The sequence below is a fragment of the Osmia bicornis genome, chromosome 11 (assembly GCF_907164935.1).
Source record: "Osmia bicornis bicornis chromosome 11, iOsmBic2.1, whole genome shotgun sequence".
Lineage (NCBI taxonomy): Eukaryota > Metazoa > Arthropoda > Insecta > Hymenoptera > Megachilidae > Osmia > Osmia bicornis.
In genome coordinates, this window is record NC_060226.1 from 8,448,936 (window position 1) to 8,466,353 (window position 17,418).

At 34.8% G+C, this 17,418-nt stretch overlaps 2 protein-coding genes across 9 annotated transcripts in view; one reads left to right on the forward strand and one right to left on the reverse strand.

The window, feature by feature from the left end:
- Window positions 1–17,418, forward strand: part of LOC114873912 — a 49,500-nt gene that overhangs the window by 14,274 nt on the left and 17,808 nt on the right. The window lies entirely within an intron of this gene.
- LOC114873915 (RYamide receptor-like) overlaps window positions 1–17,418 on the reverse strand; it is a 34,818-nt gene that overhangs the window by 7,819 nt on the left and 9,581 nt on the right. Inside the window, exon 1 of one of the 7 annotated variants that reach the window (XM_029182711.2) lies at window positions 8,779–8,873. The exons of the other annotated variants lie outside the window; for them this stretch is intronic. The gene's annotated coding sequence lies outside the window, so the exon portion shown is untranslated. Of the gene's footprint in view, window positions 1–8,778; window positions 8,874–17,418 lie in introns of those variants that run through there. 7 annotated transcript variants of the gene reach the window in all.

Here is a 17,418-nt window from a genome sequence, read left to right on the forward strand (position 1 = left end):
AGAAAAACTCGCTTTTCATAATCATCTCTATTCATTGTTACTTTTGTGAAAGAATTTATTATCATGCTTTTCATTCTTAACGAGCAATCGTTAGTTACACAAAAGGAAAGCATTGTTCAATTATTAATGCAATTTTCGACGTCTTGGATTCTCAAATATCTACAGAAATTTCATTTACCCTCTTCTATCTTGTTTCCCAAATACTTTCATAGGCTCCCTGAAAGTGTATATATTGTTAATAATTTAAAAATAAGTATTGTACATTTTTTCTCGTATTTCATTCATCTGTTTAACGACACCCACGTTTTCCAATACTTGTAACGCTAAAGTAAGCAATAGGTATAAAATGGTAACATTCTGAAAAGGTCATTCGTGTTTCAAGAGTAAAGCGTTTGAATCAAAAGAGCGCGTGAAATTGCTCCTTTGAAAGCAAATGTTGTTGGCAAAAGCTTACCGATGCTGTAAAGAAACATATGGTTGTGTAGTTAGTTCTTATGAAAGGAACCTTTCCACAGAAAAACGTGAAACAGATTTTTCAAGAAAACCCTATTGGCTGAATTCACTTCATTCTGAGGGAAAAGTGAGGAGTTTAACATCCATTCAGTTCATTAACCTTCGAACAGCGGAGTCTGGGTCAATCGAGGTCCAAATTTACAAAACATATGCAGGGATATAATTTTTAAATGATAGAATTTCATTATATTGGAGGAATAATTTTTAAAGGAATAGTGAAAAATTCGGACTTTCTCCATGGTCCGCCGTTCGAGGGTTAAAAAACAAATTTTGATGTTTTTTTAAAAATTATTATAGCGTTCGTAGTAAATTAAATTATCACCACGATTTATCATGAAAAAAAAAGAAAAGAAAATTTATCATTTTTGTGATATTTTAATTGCCAAAAATTTGCGTATTTCTAAGATGAGTGAAAAAAAAGGAAACTCTGATTTATTCACAATTTGAGTTCCACTGCTTTACATGTCGTGTTAATTTCCGGTTAACGTAAGGCTTCTGTAAAGTAATTCGAAACGGGTGGAGTACATAACACCGCAGAATCTTGACAGCAACCGGTAAACAGATATTAAATGAACTTTGTGAAAGAATTTGCTTCCTGTTGAATGCAAGCAATATGGAAAATTGAATCCTTAGAAGATCGATATCTTGTTAAGTGGTCAGTATCGGTATCTCATGAAGGGGAAATGGATAAATTTTCTATACCGCTTCTTCCTTTCATTATATTCTTAGAATAAGAATATTTATGTAACTGTATAGAATTATCTTAACATTGATTAATATAAATTGCAAAAAATTAATAACAGATGAAATATGAATACTTTCACAATTTTTTATTCTACGAAATAGTAAATTCAGAAATGTTGCGACTTCTAAATATGAATAAATTTATACATTTTTCAACGTAACCTACCGAAAGTCGGCACGATCTTCCGGAACCACTTTAATATTTTACATTCATAAATTCGTGAACTTTCAGTATGCGACGGTGTGGAAATAACTTGGAATTTTAAAAGCTGTCGACGATTGATTAGAAAAAAAGAGACACTATTTCCGCATTACTTTTGGTTGGGACTGTAATCCAATCAGAATTCCATCGATCGCCGGTCCGAGTTTTATTGACCCTTGAATTTGTCGCAATGTTTATCTACTACCTTTACTTTTACACATTTAAAGTAAAAACAAATATCACTACGTGCTATGGCGTAAATTTAACCCTTATTCCATAAATGTAGGTCGTGTGTGTTTATTGAAATTTTTAAAAATTCAAGAAACAAAAATTGTAAAAATATGAAGATTATAATAACAAATTTGGAAATAATTTATGATTTAGAAATCATTGAAAAAAAAATCATTTCTGAATTAAAATATTAATTAATTCGTAATCAGATTGTGTACTTGGGTTTATTCTAGAAGTATGAAAAGGAGACTGTGTAAAGTTTCCGAATTTCCATAAAGAGAATTTTCAGTTGGATCTTATCCAAAAAATGGCATTACTTGCCCACTAGAGTGAACTGATAAAATATTCAATTTACAACAAGTCAACTCTCTGATTGAATAAATATACTATTCTATCTAGAGTTGAACCAATTTTGACGAAGATACGATAAAATGAAATGGATTTGAGTTTCTTTTGTTTATGTCCAAGAGTAACGTTTCTTGGCATCGTCTGATTTTCATTCGTCGGAATTTTTCTGAAGATCACTGGATGGTAGCAACTTCGACAGTAGCGGAATCTATGAAATTTACGATAACGGAAAATCACGTTAAAAGCTTTTCGCTTTGAAACATAAGTTTTACGATACCGTTCAACAAACTTTTCACTAGATTCAACTTTCCTGTACATATTGTATTAATAATAAAACAGCAAGTCACGGATAAGTCAAAGTATTATGCTATTTCTTTTATAATATGTATAATGTTTAAATTATTCGAATTGAAAATGAAACTATCTATAATTAATTACATCTAATTACATTAATCACATTCGCCAAATTAGGTCAATGACAAATTCGAAAAATAAACTATTTGGAAAAATAAAATTGCCGTATTAAACGAATATGTTAATTTTTAAAATAGTATAAAAAATATATAATTTAATCTTGGTTCAGTGCTCTTCACTCGATATCGCGTGCATTGGACATGTTCGTTTGTCAAGGAAAATTATTAACGGTCAGTCTGGCAGCAACAGTTCAGAGAAGTTTAATTGTTTAGCAACTTACAAAGCGACCGCATTGTTGGGCCATCACATGGCAAACCACCTTCGTTAACGAGCAAACCGTACCTTCGTCAAAGAAAAATATAGTAGACTACAGGAACACGTTAATTTGAACCGTTTCTAACAATAGAATCAATTTCAATAAATATTTAAACGATATCACTTTATCAAGGGGCGTTCCTATATTTTTGGCCAGTATGTACTTATGTCTGTGTATCGTATATTGCGAGCAAGATTGTTCCATTCAGCAGGAAACCAATTTCTTAGCTGCATTTGGTTCGAACGATAAAGTATTGATCGGGATATCGTGGAGTAGTTTTTTAAGTGTAAAATATGATTCATTGTTTATACATGCTTTATATAGCGTAGGCTAAAAACTAGGTATTACCAACAAATTATTTAACATCTAATGGAAAATGGCCCTAAATAATTTCATTTTCTTTAAGATGAGAGCCAGGGTGTTGCCAAAAATGTGGACTGGCTTCCCTAAAAATGTGAGCCTTCATTATTCTAAAATTTTAAGATTTCAAAATTCTAAAAATTAAAAAATTTCAGATTTTCTGTATTTTAAAAGTTACAACTTTTTTAGGACACCCTGTATACATTCTTCGCCATAACTTTCTTGTTAATTATTTTCTGCTTTTACCTATTAAATGTACTTAATTGAACGCAAGTCAGTTGCCAGAGTGTTCATTTTACGGTGGTAATTACTTTGTACGGTTTTGCCTTTAATTTCTCGAAAAGTACACATTTAAAATCAGTGTAGTTCCGTCTACTGTAAATGCATTTGACTTGAAACGAACCAAATGTTTGCTTTCCTCTTTGAAATTGCATTCCTCTCGAATTTCCTTATTCATCGAGACTAACGTTAAATTACCTTTCTCTAATAGAAACTTTGTGCAAATACTGAAAATATGAATTGTTTGTTGAATTAATTTTCTAAAAAATTCAGAATATGTGAAACTTTTTTATTCTTTGTACTATGCTATTTTATTATTTCAATAGTTACGTTTGTATTAATTTTCAGTAAATAATTTAATATTGATGATATGAATAAGGTAAATAAATTACGTTCTTCTTAAGATCTCGACAAAAATATAAAATTTCATATTTTGTGTAAAATACTCGGTAGGTTTTGCTATAGTTTTTCGAAATTAAGGGTAGGTCTTCCGCGCCAATGATCCCATACTGCTCTCGATATACCGGTTCCCGTTTGATTACCATAGTCAGTAGTCAAGCTGAGTCAGGTGCGGGTGGTAGATAAGTAAGTACTTGGGTAAGGGTTGACCGCTTCGGAACTCTGCATGCTGTTCATTTTTTTCTCCTTGAATTAAAATATTTACCGATAATTACATTCTACTAAATTTTAATTGGTTTGCAAATAAATAATAAATAATTTATTTTTTCCAAAATAAATTGTTGAGTATCAGAAAAATGAAATGCACATCTTATTTAAATTTATTCGTAATATAATAACGAGGGTAATGAAGAAAGAATTTGGGGGAATACGATGCTGAGCAATTCGTTAATTAGTCGCCTGGAAGTGCTTCAAAGGCGTCGTTCGGTTTGAGTAGCGTGAGGGTGGTTTGTTTCACGTCTGAGAACTCCAACGACCCGGACTTTTTCAGTCTTACGTTAAACCAGTCGCTCGATAACGGGTCGCTGACTTCAACTCGCGTAGACGCCTTGTTAATGCCCTCATCTTAACGCTCGTGACATTAAATTTCTCTACGACCTCGGTAATCCATCGTTTTGCCAGAAAAAGGCTAATACACTCTCGCGCGTCCAAATCGTGGAATACATCACAAACGCTCTCATTGATCAGTGATCATATCTATTAATCCTTCAGACTATTTTTATCTCCAGACCCCAATTCAGGACTATTAACGTAGGTCTATCTGTCTGTATCTGTCTATTAATGTAGACTAAAGTAAAGTCTCAATGAAAGACAGAGAAAAGAAATTTTGAGTATGGTAATGTTTCATTTTGATTCATGCATATAGGGTAAGAAAGGATGCAGCTATTTACATACATGTGACATACATAAGCAATGCCTTCATTTTTATCTTATCCTCTGGCACCTTGACATTCTAAACCCTTAGCCCATCCTTCTGTGGATTCAGAAAACAAATGGCCCCAGAAAATACATTCAACGACGTCCCTGTCTGCCTTTGAAGTACCTTTGCTTCTTTTCTGACGGAGAATAGTTTTCTTTTACTTCCTCTTGCTTCATTTCAGATTCAGTTTTTCTTTTTTGAAAAAGAGACGTGTTTTTCCTATCAAGTTGTTTCTTTATGAAAATTTTTCCACCTCACAACCTGAAATTCCCTTTTTAGCGCTTTGACATTCATATCACATATGTAGGTGGATCATGCGTTTCTGTCACTTGTATTATTAAAAATTTTTTAACTTACTTAATTACAGATATTTGTATTAAAAATAAAAATATTATTTATTGAATTTTTCAACAAGTTTTTGTCAAAAATTATCATTTATTCAAACTTTCTGATGAGACACCATAGAATGGTTTAAAATTTTGCAAGCGGAAATAAAATCCTTGAAAATAAACCATAGGGAGCATAAACGAGCCTTCTGGTGTGACAGACAATAACTAAGGGCCGTTCTTTTTGAATGGCTATCCTGAGACCAAACAGTTATCATATGCAACTCGGTGCAATAAGAAAAGGCACAGGAAAACATTTTAACAACCCAACCAGGACTGACGAAAATTCTAAAGGTGTTCATATATTCCATTCGCTCTGTTTGTCGCGCCGTGACATATTATTTGACCATTTCGGTCTGAAAAAGTTGGTTTATCACGTCGTTATCAATCAGACCCGCATTCTTTTGTAACCAACTTCTCATCTCTGCACCGTACTTGCAGCAATTAGAGGACGCTCCTTAATTGGAGCGTCGCCAGCATTGGATAATTACTGTAACTTGACATGTACACATAGCGCTATAGGTGAAATGGATTTCTTAGACTCAAAGTAAGAAACGTCGCGGAAAATTTCTCGTTCGTTCATTACCCGATTATATAACGCCTACAATATGATATTTTCCCGGTTAATAGACACATTTTTACGTGCTTCAAATTTGTCCCATTCTACCGGTAATCTTGCTATTGTCTTAAGTGATTTAGACAGCGGTTCGCGGCAAGCTCGGCAAAAAGGGTACATCGTTGGAGGAAGGTGGTGTGCATGTCTGGTCTAGTGAAAGATCTGATCACACCGCGTGATAGAACATACTATTTTTCTACGAAAATACACGCGGAAAGGTAGAAAACTGATTTTGTTTCCAATGTAGAAAGCCGCCAGTGGGGTTTCGTGCCGGGAGCACTGCTTAACGCTCCAGTCAACACAATTACGTCAACTGTTGCTACACAACGAGCACCCTATATTCTTCTTCAACAATTTTTTTATCATAATATCTTATCATGAAATTTCTAACAGTAGGAGAACCTTCGTTCTGTCATCCTTTTAAAAATTTCTATATAATTTGGAAGAGAAATACTTTGGGATTAATAGAGTTATTTTAATCCATACGTGAATTTAAAAAAGAAAAAACAATAATGTCGGCCTAGACTGTAGTTACAAATAGCTTTCTTAACGAGTTTCCTCCGTGGTTTGTTTTTCTACGACCCCTGCGAATGTCTGTTGAAATCTCCGCGAACCAGTTCGCGAAAGAACAGAAACCCATTCACACGAGAGCAAGCCTTTTTATCTTAACAGGCGGCTCTTTTATTCGGCATAGCAACTGTAAAGTACTCGTAGTAATGGCGTGCACCCCTTTCCTCCAAGCTTTACCCCGCGACGATAGTTCTGTACTACTTCGAACGAAACTAAAAGCGCACAACCACTGGCAGCTACGATTACCGCGGCTACGACCAAGCAATTACATCAGACCATTAGTAGAGGCTCTATTATTTGATGGGTTGCCAAAAAGTTATGTCTAAGAGACGTATTTTAATCGGAATATTAGTGTACATTTAGTGTACAACAAATCTAATAAGAGAATTTCGAAAACTATAAACTTTTCTAAATTACTCTAATTACTTTGGCAAGGGCACCGCGTACCCTTTGTTCCGAATGAACGAACGTTCCTTTTCTTGTCTCGTTTCACTCGAATCATGGAGAATTAATTCTTGCGAAAAATACGATGCAGGATAAGAAGCGAGCTCGAATTAGAGTTCCAGAGGAGAAGAGCGTAGAAAATGATAATGAATTGTCCGCCCGTTCGTTTTTCGAACGGATACAACTCGTTCTTCAGATATTTACGAGCGGCACGTTCAAGTTTTCATCAGGGTCTTTCTTGCTGTACGGGAGGAATAAAAGTTTTCCCTATCCGGCAAACGATCCGTGCATAAAGAGTTTTAAAGGGCTACCGTGCGTGGCATGTTTTTGAAAAAAAAATAAGTTAAATGAGAACGCAGAGACACAGAGCATGTATCTATGTTAAAGGGAAAATACATATTCTTCGAGAAATGATTCAATGCAGAATTAAAACGAAAGAGGATTATGCGAGAAACGTAAGCAGGCTTCGGAAAAGATAGAAACACAATAGATAATATTTTAATTCCAAAGTACCTGGCAAACAGAGAAAAGCAGGAAAGCTAGCCGACTTAATAACAGCCTTTGGTAAGGCAAACAGAAATAAATTGAGCAAGATCGTGAGAGAAAAAGGAACAAGCAAGACTCGTTGAATAAGAATAAATAATAAGAGTAAGAGTAAATGGGGAAATATCTGACTAATTTTGGACCACAAGGGTGGCCTCTATTTTACTTTGCATTTTTTTCTATTCACACTGTTAGTTTAAAAATTATTCTTCCGATATATAAAACCCTTTCTAATAATTTCTAAAATCATCCGTGCAACAAAACTGACATAAATGAGGTTTCGAATGACATCAATATCCTAACTCATGAAATTTGAACTCCAATAAGATGATTTACTTGATACTATCACCCTCTCTAAACAAAGTAATGGAAAGTCGTTGAAGGTAGTAAAAATCGTATTTACCGGTGTTTACGATACAACGAAATTTACTTTTAAAGCAAGGTTATTGGCTCCGCCGATATCCCAGGCTTCCTTCGAAGCTATATTTCTTTCTCGTTCGAATATTGACGCAGAAAGAAGTTCGCCCGCCAGCGACCCACCTTCTTGTCAACCGGACGGTTATATTTTTCGTCCTCACAGTTTCGACGTTTCCAACTAACTTTTTCTTTTTCAACCCTTTTAACCGTTTCCTCTCTATCCTTTTACCCTTACTTCTATGTTTTTCCGAAACTTTCCTGCACGCCTGGTCAACGTTATCTCCGAATCTTTGGCATCCTGTCGAACATGCGCACTTTTGGCCATTTTGTTTTATTTCCCTTACATAACTGAAAAATATGCAGTTGAGATAGAGAGATAATTATAAATAAATGACAGATTAGTTCTACGAAAATTTTATGACTTAAAAGTATCGTAAAATACCATTAATGGCACATCAGTTTAAATAAAAGTGACTGTATAAACGTTGATTTAGTTGACTCGCATGATCCAATAAAATTGTAGAGAAGATGGAAACGAGAATTTATATCTCGTCGGTAAAATTTTATTTTCACATTACTTTAAAATCTCCGAATTCCCAATTACATATATACTGCTGTGATAAAGTAACAATTCCCCAAATGGTCGTTCACCATGTTCAATTGCTCGTAGTGATTTATATCCTATCATTAATCGTAATCACGTTCTGTTGTTGGATATGTATGAGATAATTCATATTCGTAACCGAATGATGCGAAGATTAAATGCATTTATTGTTACATAACTTGTTATTAAAAATACCAAAGATTGTCTATCTATTATTATTTATTCAAATTCATCGGCAGAAATGTTTTGAAACTTGCAGAATAAAATTGATTTCACTGTAGAAAATTTGCTGGGAACCGATATATTAAAGTTTCGATTACTTGGCTACTAAATTTGCAACTCGATAAAAGGTACCTGTCGACGATCTTAGCGAAACCAATTATGAAACGAGAAAAGGGTTTTATCCCACTTACGTGACGGATAATACTTTAATCAGCTATTAAGGTTGCATCTCCTTCGAGGCTTCACTGAGAGCAGTGCGAGGCAAGTTTCTAACAACGTCTAATCTAATCGAACGGTCGTAAGATATACTTACTTACAGACACTCGCTAATTCCCTGCCGTATAATTCTCTATTAGGAACGCTTCGTGCTCACACGCGTGTGTTCGATAAATTCTCCAGTTTCTCAGAAACACCTGCCTCCTGAAGTCGAAATACGAGGAATTATCGAACGCTTACTGTATTCGATTTCTTAATAAAAATCGATCAGAATGTTTGAACAGTGAAGCAAGCATAATTTTCCGAAACAAGAGTAAAGAAATATTTTGTCATACCTTGATAATATTAGTCACGAAAAAGTCACGAACAAGTAAGAAATCACACGCTCAATTAGTCTGAGAGGAGTTTGAGAACCACAAGGTGTTAAACATTGCTTACCCAAGACTCTAATTAAGCGCTAAGTTTTCCAAGCAAGTAACTACAACAACACCAACAGCTGACGCCATAGTGCTCCCGCTGGATCCATTTTATTCAATAAGACAAAGGATCTTAACAGCATTTCAGTATACATCAACTCATTTGCAATATCAAGTTTCGTTTGTCCAAAAGAAATTATTTGTCGAAAAATTAATCTCAGCGGGACAAATAATCACCGTAAAATCACCGAATCTTAGAATTTTAAAACCTTAATAAACTTTTAGAATATCGAATACAGAAGGAAATTTTATTTTTGAAACATGTCAAACACAGATGTGAAAGTTCTTGATAACTTTCTTTCTTCTGAAAAATCATGTAACGTGGCCACCGACACGGAAGTGTACCTGACTGTTCACACAGAAGCCAGACTTGTTAGAAACAAGGTACTCTGGCTAGCAAGCATTGTTTGATCAAACTTTGTATTAGATTTACGATGCGGTCGTTGGAATACTATATTTGAAGGGCTTCGTTAATTTACAACCTTTGGAGCAAAAGGCACGAAGGCTAGACGCATTGAAAATTCAAAAGTAAAGGACTTCGCTACTCCTTTCGTACTTGAAAATGGCAATTGATTAAAAACTACGTAGAAACGAAAAGTTTGTACTCACGATAGAGTGCACTGCAACCCGAAACGTTGCAACTTTCAAATCACGATTCGAGGAATCACGTCGTGTGGTTCAACCACGCTGAATTACGATAGCACCTGTTTCGCATTTAAATTTTTCCTCGTTCGCTCCCATAGAATCAGCAAACAATAATCAAGCAATGTTCTTTTAGATAGTAAGACCAAAAATTTCCAAAGGGAATCTTTTTTTTATTTTTCAATATCTAAAATATATTTTCCCGTTTATAGATTAAAGCGATTAATTCCACATTTGTAAATTTTTTACATTTTATCAACCTTTTAGGAGAAAAATTTAGGAAATGAAATATAATGAAATATAAAATTAAATTAAAATTGGGACTCTCTCCATGGTCCGCCTACAAAATAATCTGAATTTGTAAATCCTATTTCAATATCGAAAACAAATAATAGTGTAGGACCTTAGGGTAAGTGATTTAGCTCCTTGCAACCGAGGGGTAGTTAATCTATTGAAGTAACATGATTTGTAATCCAAACAAACCAGGGCGACGACACTACATGCATCAATTAACACTAGAATAACCATCGTTAGATATACAGGGTGTTCCATTTAACACGTTCAAAGACAGGTTGCAGTTCAACCGAGATAAGGAGAAATCCTAAATTAAACCATTAGGACATTACGCTCTTTTGATGAGGCCGGCGCTCAAAACCGCATTCATATTGCGGTCTGCTTTAAGCTTCCATTTTGATTGCATAGAACGCACCTACACTCTAAGAAACATTTGTTCGTGTGGGGTTTCAGGTCCTTATCTTACCTTCAAGGGTTGGATTTCGTCTTCTTTCACGCTTGAACGATTTTAAGATCTCTTTGAATCTCGCCGCCTCCTTTGGTGCGAGTACATCTACCCAAGTAAGCCCGGACACGTTAAGACGCGCCTCATCTAACATGCAATCTCTAAAATATTTCACCTTTAAATTCTTTTTTAAAGAATTTAATTACTTGATTTTCGATCCTTTGGAAATTTTATTCAGTAATCAATTAGTAATACTGAACTGATAGATTTCACTGAAACAGTAAATAATAAAAGGAATTTTTGGTGTTTACTACGTACACCACGTATTTCACCGCATCGTTAATTAACCTGAGCATATGCAATCATTTGATGTGTAACGCGACAGAATTATTCATGTCGAATGGCAGAATGGTAATCACGATAATTTCATTAGCATCGTATTTAACAATCGCGCCAATCAACTGGACAACGATTTGAAGCTGACGATTAATTACGAACGCGCATACACGTACCCTTCCTTTTTTTTTTATTCCGTTGTTATACATCAAGAAAGTCTAATTTTAAACATATTTTAAAATATCACATATGGCATATCAATTTAAGGCTTAAAGTTTAAAGAAAATGATATAAGTGTTGTTTGGTAATCAGACTGAAACAAGTAGTTATATACTAAGGAGAATAGCCACTGTTTATGCAGACAGGATCTTTTACTTTCATTTTAAAAATATTACAAAAATTTTTAAAAAATTCCCTCCATAAAAATAAATTTTTCATAAAACATTGCACTATTTATTTATATTTATTATATACTGTATTTTGCATATATATTAAATTTACTTTCTTAATTATTGTCTTCTAATTCCTTAGAATTTCATACAGATCACTGGTACGAAAAAATGTTTCCTTCTCGTTGGATATAAAAATTGGCCATTTCCGATCATTATATTTTCCGCTTCTGGTTACACGCTGTCTGCGAAGAACGAACGGTAAAAAAAAAGAAAACAAAAAGAAATAAAAACGCTTGATCATCGAACGTATGTATGCAAGCTATTGAATGTCGAGGGTCTAACAGGTACTCTAGGTACCACCACACCCAAACGAAGGGGTGTAGAACGCAAAGGGAAGCTGTATCGATTAGAGGCTCTGCTGGGTAACTAGCACCAGTTTCCATCGGCTTTCCACAGTCCTCCGATCTCCAAGCTGGCGAATTTTATACCATGTGTTCCATCGACCACACACCAAAGCTCTGATATGCTCCAAGTGCTATGAATAGACGCCATGTCTAGAGATCTAACAGATTTCCTGATTCCTGTAATTAACTTAATCGAAGCCCGTTTACATGCACGCTTTCCTGTGTTTAACGAACGACCGATCAGGATTATTCTGTCTCCTCGACTTTGAACAAGTTTCGTACTTCATATATTGAAATTATACATATGTTATAAAAATGGAAACAAGTCCATTATACAGAGTTAATTCCATTAGTAAAGTTTCATTTGATGAATTTCTAATACTATTCATGAGAAGTTATCTTTCAAAGTATGTAAATTGTATAAAAGATTTCGTTAAGTTCTATAGGGTTGGGGAATGTACGGTACCGAGCATGGTGGGCTTCCCTAGGGAAGATGGTTCTGGAGGAAAGAGGGTTCTACTACTCTACTTGAAAAAATTTGTTAGGTATATATTAAATTAATATCATCAAAATAAGAATTTTCAGATTATACTTGAAAATACGAACCTCTTAAATTTCATAATTATATAAATTTTTTTCTAGATTAATATTATCAAAATAAGGTTTTTGAGAATCATCATCGTTTTAATTTAAATCTAATATTTTTGTGTGCAGGGAGGAATAGAATAGAAAAACTTCTGGTTAAGTACCCACTAAAGATTATAATCTTCTAGTTCAAGATTCACTTATACTTAAAAGTACCTACATACCTCTTACTTATAAAAAGTTTGAACCTATCTAGTTTCAAATCGCCTTACAAGTTTTGTTTCTCTTCTTTAAAGTATTCACGAAGTGTTCGAAACTATCTGATTAGATTCACAATTACTTACGTTATATGCACCTTGATCCAATTTCTATCCACATACTAGCACCTTCGTGATACATTGATTCCCTAGACAACTAGCGATTGCACTCTCTTCCTAACTTGAATTTATTTCGAATCGTGACGATAGCTAATGGAGAAACTTCCAGAGAAGGAGCTGTTAGATTTCAGCTAACGCGAAAATATCTTTCTCGCGATGTGACGTTAAAAGAATTTCACTTGAAGTGTTTGCTCGATGCTTGAAAGTTTTCAAGAATCAGGGAAAGAGAATGCAACAACCCGAAAGTATGCCCGGTGAAATTTAAGTTTGCATTTGTAGCTCTTCTTTTTCATTCGTTCTTTAGAATTATAATACCGAAACTGGAAAAGTGGTTAATTGTTTTAATATAAAATGAAAACAATAAAATTTTCATTTGTTTTATGATTGTAATATAATATGCAAAAAATTTTTATCATCGTTTTCAGCTTAATTTTAACTTTCACATTTATATGCATTGAACCGCACAAGTATACCGTTATTTAAGCCTACTGAACCAATACGACAGAGCTTTTTACATGAAATGAGAGTAGTATAATCGCCCTAAGTGGCACTCAAATGGGTAAGAAACGAGTCTCAAGATCTGGTTCAAGTTAAGAGAAAGCAATGATAGCGATAGCATTTACAATTACTTCCAAGAAGTTTGCTTAAGATGACTGCAAATAGAGGAGAGAGTATGAATATGAAATCAGACATAGGAATTTGGAGAATTTCATGCAACATTTTTTATATAAATATAAATATTATAGAATTTACAAAACTTCTGATTATTTCACTTTTTCTAATTGATGGCAAATTCGGGTCAATAGTGTTATTTTTGAAAAAATAAAGTCATAAAGCCATCTAAAATTTAAAATAAGAATTTTTGTTGTAAAGAACATTTACAAAATACATGACTATCTTTTACCATATTCTATGAATAGAAAATTTAGTTCGCTACGTTTCACTTATTCAAAACTTAAAATAGAAACTTTTATTACACAAAATGTATATTGGAAAAATGAATCGACAAATACGTTCTATTCAAAGAACTTGAAGCGTCTAGTAGGTATAACAAGAATAGTGATTTCAAACTTTTGATAGAGGAAGTCGCAAAATTCGATTTCAACTATCGGTGTAGTCACCAACACGTGCATATAACGCATCGAAACGGCATTCAACGGGTTCGAACGTGATTCGAATCCGAACATCAATCGACGTTTGGTTCGTTTGAAGAGCATTGAATAATATCCCAATCCGCGAGCGGTACTTTGATTGAACGTGCGATGTAAATTAAATTTTAATGACGTCGCTATATGGGACATTGGTTCATTTGCATAATACCCCTCGATCGAAATTTACATTCACACGCTTATCATTATTAAATACTCCGTTTAAGAGAGAACTTTGAAATTGTTTGTTCCGTACAAGTAAGATAGAGTTGATTTTTAAAATAATTAATATTAAAATAAATATTAAAATATATCGAGTTTGTAGGGAACGGTGAAATTTCTCCTATCGCAATTTTCTTTAGGGAAGCCCTCCATCCTTGGTATTGTAAATACTTCTAAATATTTTTTAATTTATTTGTCACAACGTCAAAATGGTACACAGTGAAAAAATTTATAAAAAAATTCAATATATTACCTTTTAATTGCAAAAGTATATAAAGAATGAACTGATTAGCTGACTAATGCTTTCGTCCCTCTGATGCAGCTAGTTGCAACGTCGGCAAAATGTCAGGATATTTATCTTCCTGGACATTCGACTACCCAAACCAATTATGAGAAACTGAACCGTAGAAATCTTAAGAACCTACGAGCATGGAAGTCAGGATCAGTTCTAAACCTACACTAACAAGAAAAAGTCGTCGAGTGGTTCTTGATTCTTTTAACGAAATTGAACTCGAATAGTAGAAATTAATTAAAAAATTCCAGGACATTGAAGCGATGAAAACAACAGTTGATGCATTTTTTAATTTAAGACCAATTAAAATTGTCAAAAGACCAAATAATATTAACACATTGAGCTTGGAACAATTTTTCGAAGTCTAACGTGAAATCGTTGAACTGCAAAATTTATGGAGTTCTATCTTATTAGGATTTACGGTTCGTCTCACAGATTGTAGATCTACGATGTTCCGACGCAACGCGTTCATGATATATGGTGTACAGTACATGCAATTAATTTTATAATTTCCAATATTATAAATTCCACATTGTTAATTAAACATTTCAACCGAGAATATTTTCAGTTGTTTCGTAAAGTGAGGCTCCTGAAGATTAGTACAGGCGTATCTTATAGGAGATTGAGAAGTACAGCGATTAACTGAGCCGATAATCTAATACCGGTATCCAATTAATTAGTCTCCAACAGGTACACGCGTACAAGTGTACGACACAGAAGTGCATTGAATATGTTAGGCAGGAACGTAAAAAGAGGGTGATTATCCGGGGTCCGATATCAAAGGGAAAGCTTAACAAGTTGCATAATAGACTTAATCGTAAATTACATAGTACTTCCTTGCTTTGAGAATTGATAATGCGTATTATTTAGGGAACCATGACAAAGGAAATCAGCAGGTACCGAATTTAAATGTAGTGTCAGTTCCATACGTTATAAAGAAATAACATTTATTATCATATCCACAGTCAAAGATCACAGGAAAAAAGGTAATTTTACCTATCTATTGAACAGGTAAAATTATATGACTAAATAAAGAAATTTTAACACTTTGAAGGCTACGTATAATATTTTATGCATTCAATGGCTGCAATTGTAAGTTTACTTCTTTTTACATCAGAAAAAAGATAATTAACAAATGAATTATTTTTTCCAAAACAGTTGAAAAGGAACCCCCTAAACTATTAATTTGTCGCGGGCTCAAATATTCCTTTGGACCGCCCTGAGGGTAGGTTCGAGTACTACAAGCAGCACACTGACGATCAAGATTTGCATCTCAAACAAGCCTGAAACGATTGTTAGGGTTACTATAGAACATCGCGTAACGAGGAACTCCAATCGATTGGAAACGATAAGCCAATCTGCGACGCTCCACCTTAACAAGCAGTCCACTTTAACTATGCCCTGTTTTGCTCGGCTCCCGGTCTGCTCCACGGCATATCCAATTGACAAGAATGAACGAAAAAGCAATTATGCAGTTCATGAAGGAAAACATGTTTTCCAAACGTTGATATCATCCTCCTCCTCCTCAGCCGTAAATCTACCCCCCTTGGACACACAAATTCTCGTAGTGTCTACCCATAGAACTCCCGAAAACGAATGAAGAGTCTATGTTAACAAAAGACGTAATTATATCGTGGGTGGAGGTAAACAAAGATCTATCGAACACGGACTCGAAGTTGAAAATAGGTTTTCAACTTACTCGATTGTCACGATCGCTTCCACCTTCTGCAGTACTCGAGGCACACACCCCCACATACACGCCAAACGAAACCGTCAACCGCCATTGTCGCCAACACAATTCTCTGTCCTCGCATGTATACAACATTCTATAATTTTAGAAATCCACACGGTGGACTTTGAAAGAATTTTAAATTTCACTTCATTGTTCCACTAACATCATCGCCAGTTACCCTAGTGGAGGGAGAAGGCGACGAATCTCCCCGGACGCCTTTAGTTCGGGTCGGCGACCGCCAGGTGGCGGTGGGATTGATTCTGTTCTCGCTGGCAGTCGCCCGGCATGAGTTCCAAAAAGCGGAGTTATAAGCGTTCGGGGTAGAAAGCCTTTTTCTCTCCCCTACACTAGGGAAGTCCACATTGCCCGAGACTGTACCTAAACTTTTATAGAACGGTATATCTTCAAAGTATGTCGGCTAGATGACAAATGGAAGAAAAAGAAACAGTCCCTTTGATAAATTTTGAAATACAAAAATAAGTGGGCAAAAGAAACAATAGATTTCCACTTGACGGCAGCTTGGCGAAGAATCTTGAAAATAAAATATCAGACTTCGGGTTACACGAAGGAGTAGCTGGAACGGGTCATATTGCAGAATAAAAAGCCAACAAAAGAGTGAGCCCGTTGAATGCATGGCTACGTGAATACACGTCACATTGCATTGTACGTCAAATTGTCACGAAAGAAGTTTCCATGCCGTTGGTTCGCAGGTGAAGGAGAAACTTATAGAGCGAACAGCGGTTGTTTAACTGGAAGAATACAGGAATCTCTTTGTCATGATGTACGGGCTGAACCCGTACCATAAAGTGTAATAAACCGTTTCATCTGATAATTAACGATAACGAGGATATTCTTTCTTTGTCTTTCACAGGTTAAACAGATTTTTTATGCAACAGAAATTTCACTTCTACCATTACAATGGGCGTATGTGCATTTTTCTGCATATCCTCCAAACAGAGATAATGGTTTACCAAGGGTATATGTGAACAGTACCGAGCACACAGACTTCCCTAGGGAAGACAGTGATATAAGGAAAGAAAGTTCTACCACTTCTGGCTTTATTCGCGGGAAATTTTTATTTATACAGGGTATCTCATGCAACTGGGCTATAACTGCGAAATGGTAGAAAAAAAGTTAGAAAAAAATGTTATTAGGAAAGATTAAATTACGAATTACTTGATACGTGTGTCAGAACCGATAGCGGAGGCGTCTCAAAGATTTCAAAGTCAATCTCGTTTGTTTAAATATTTTAAATTTTATTGCTATGTTT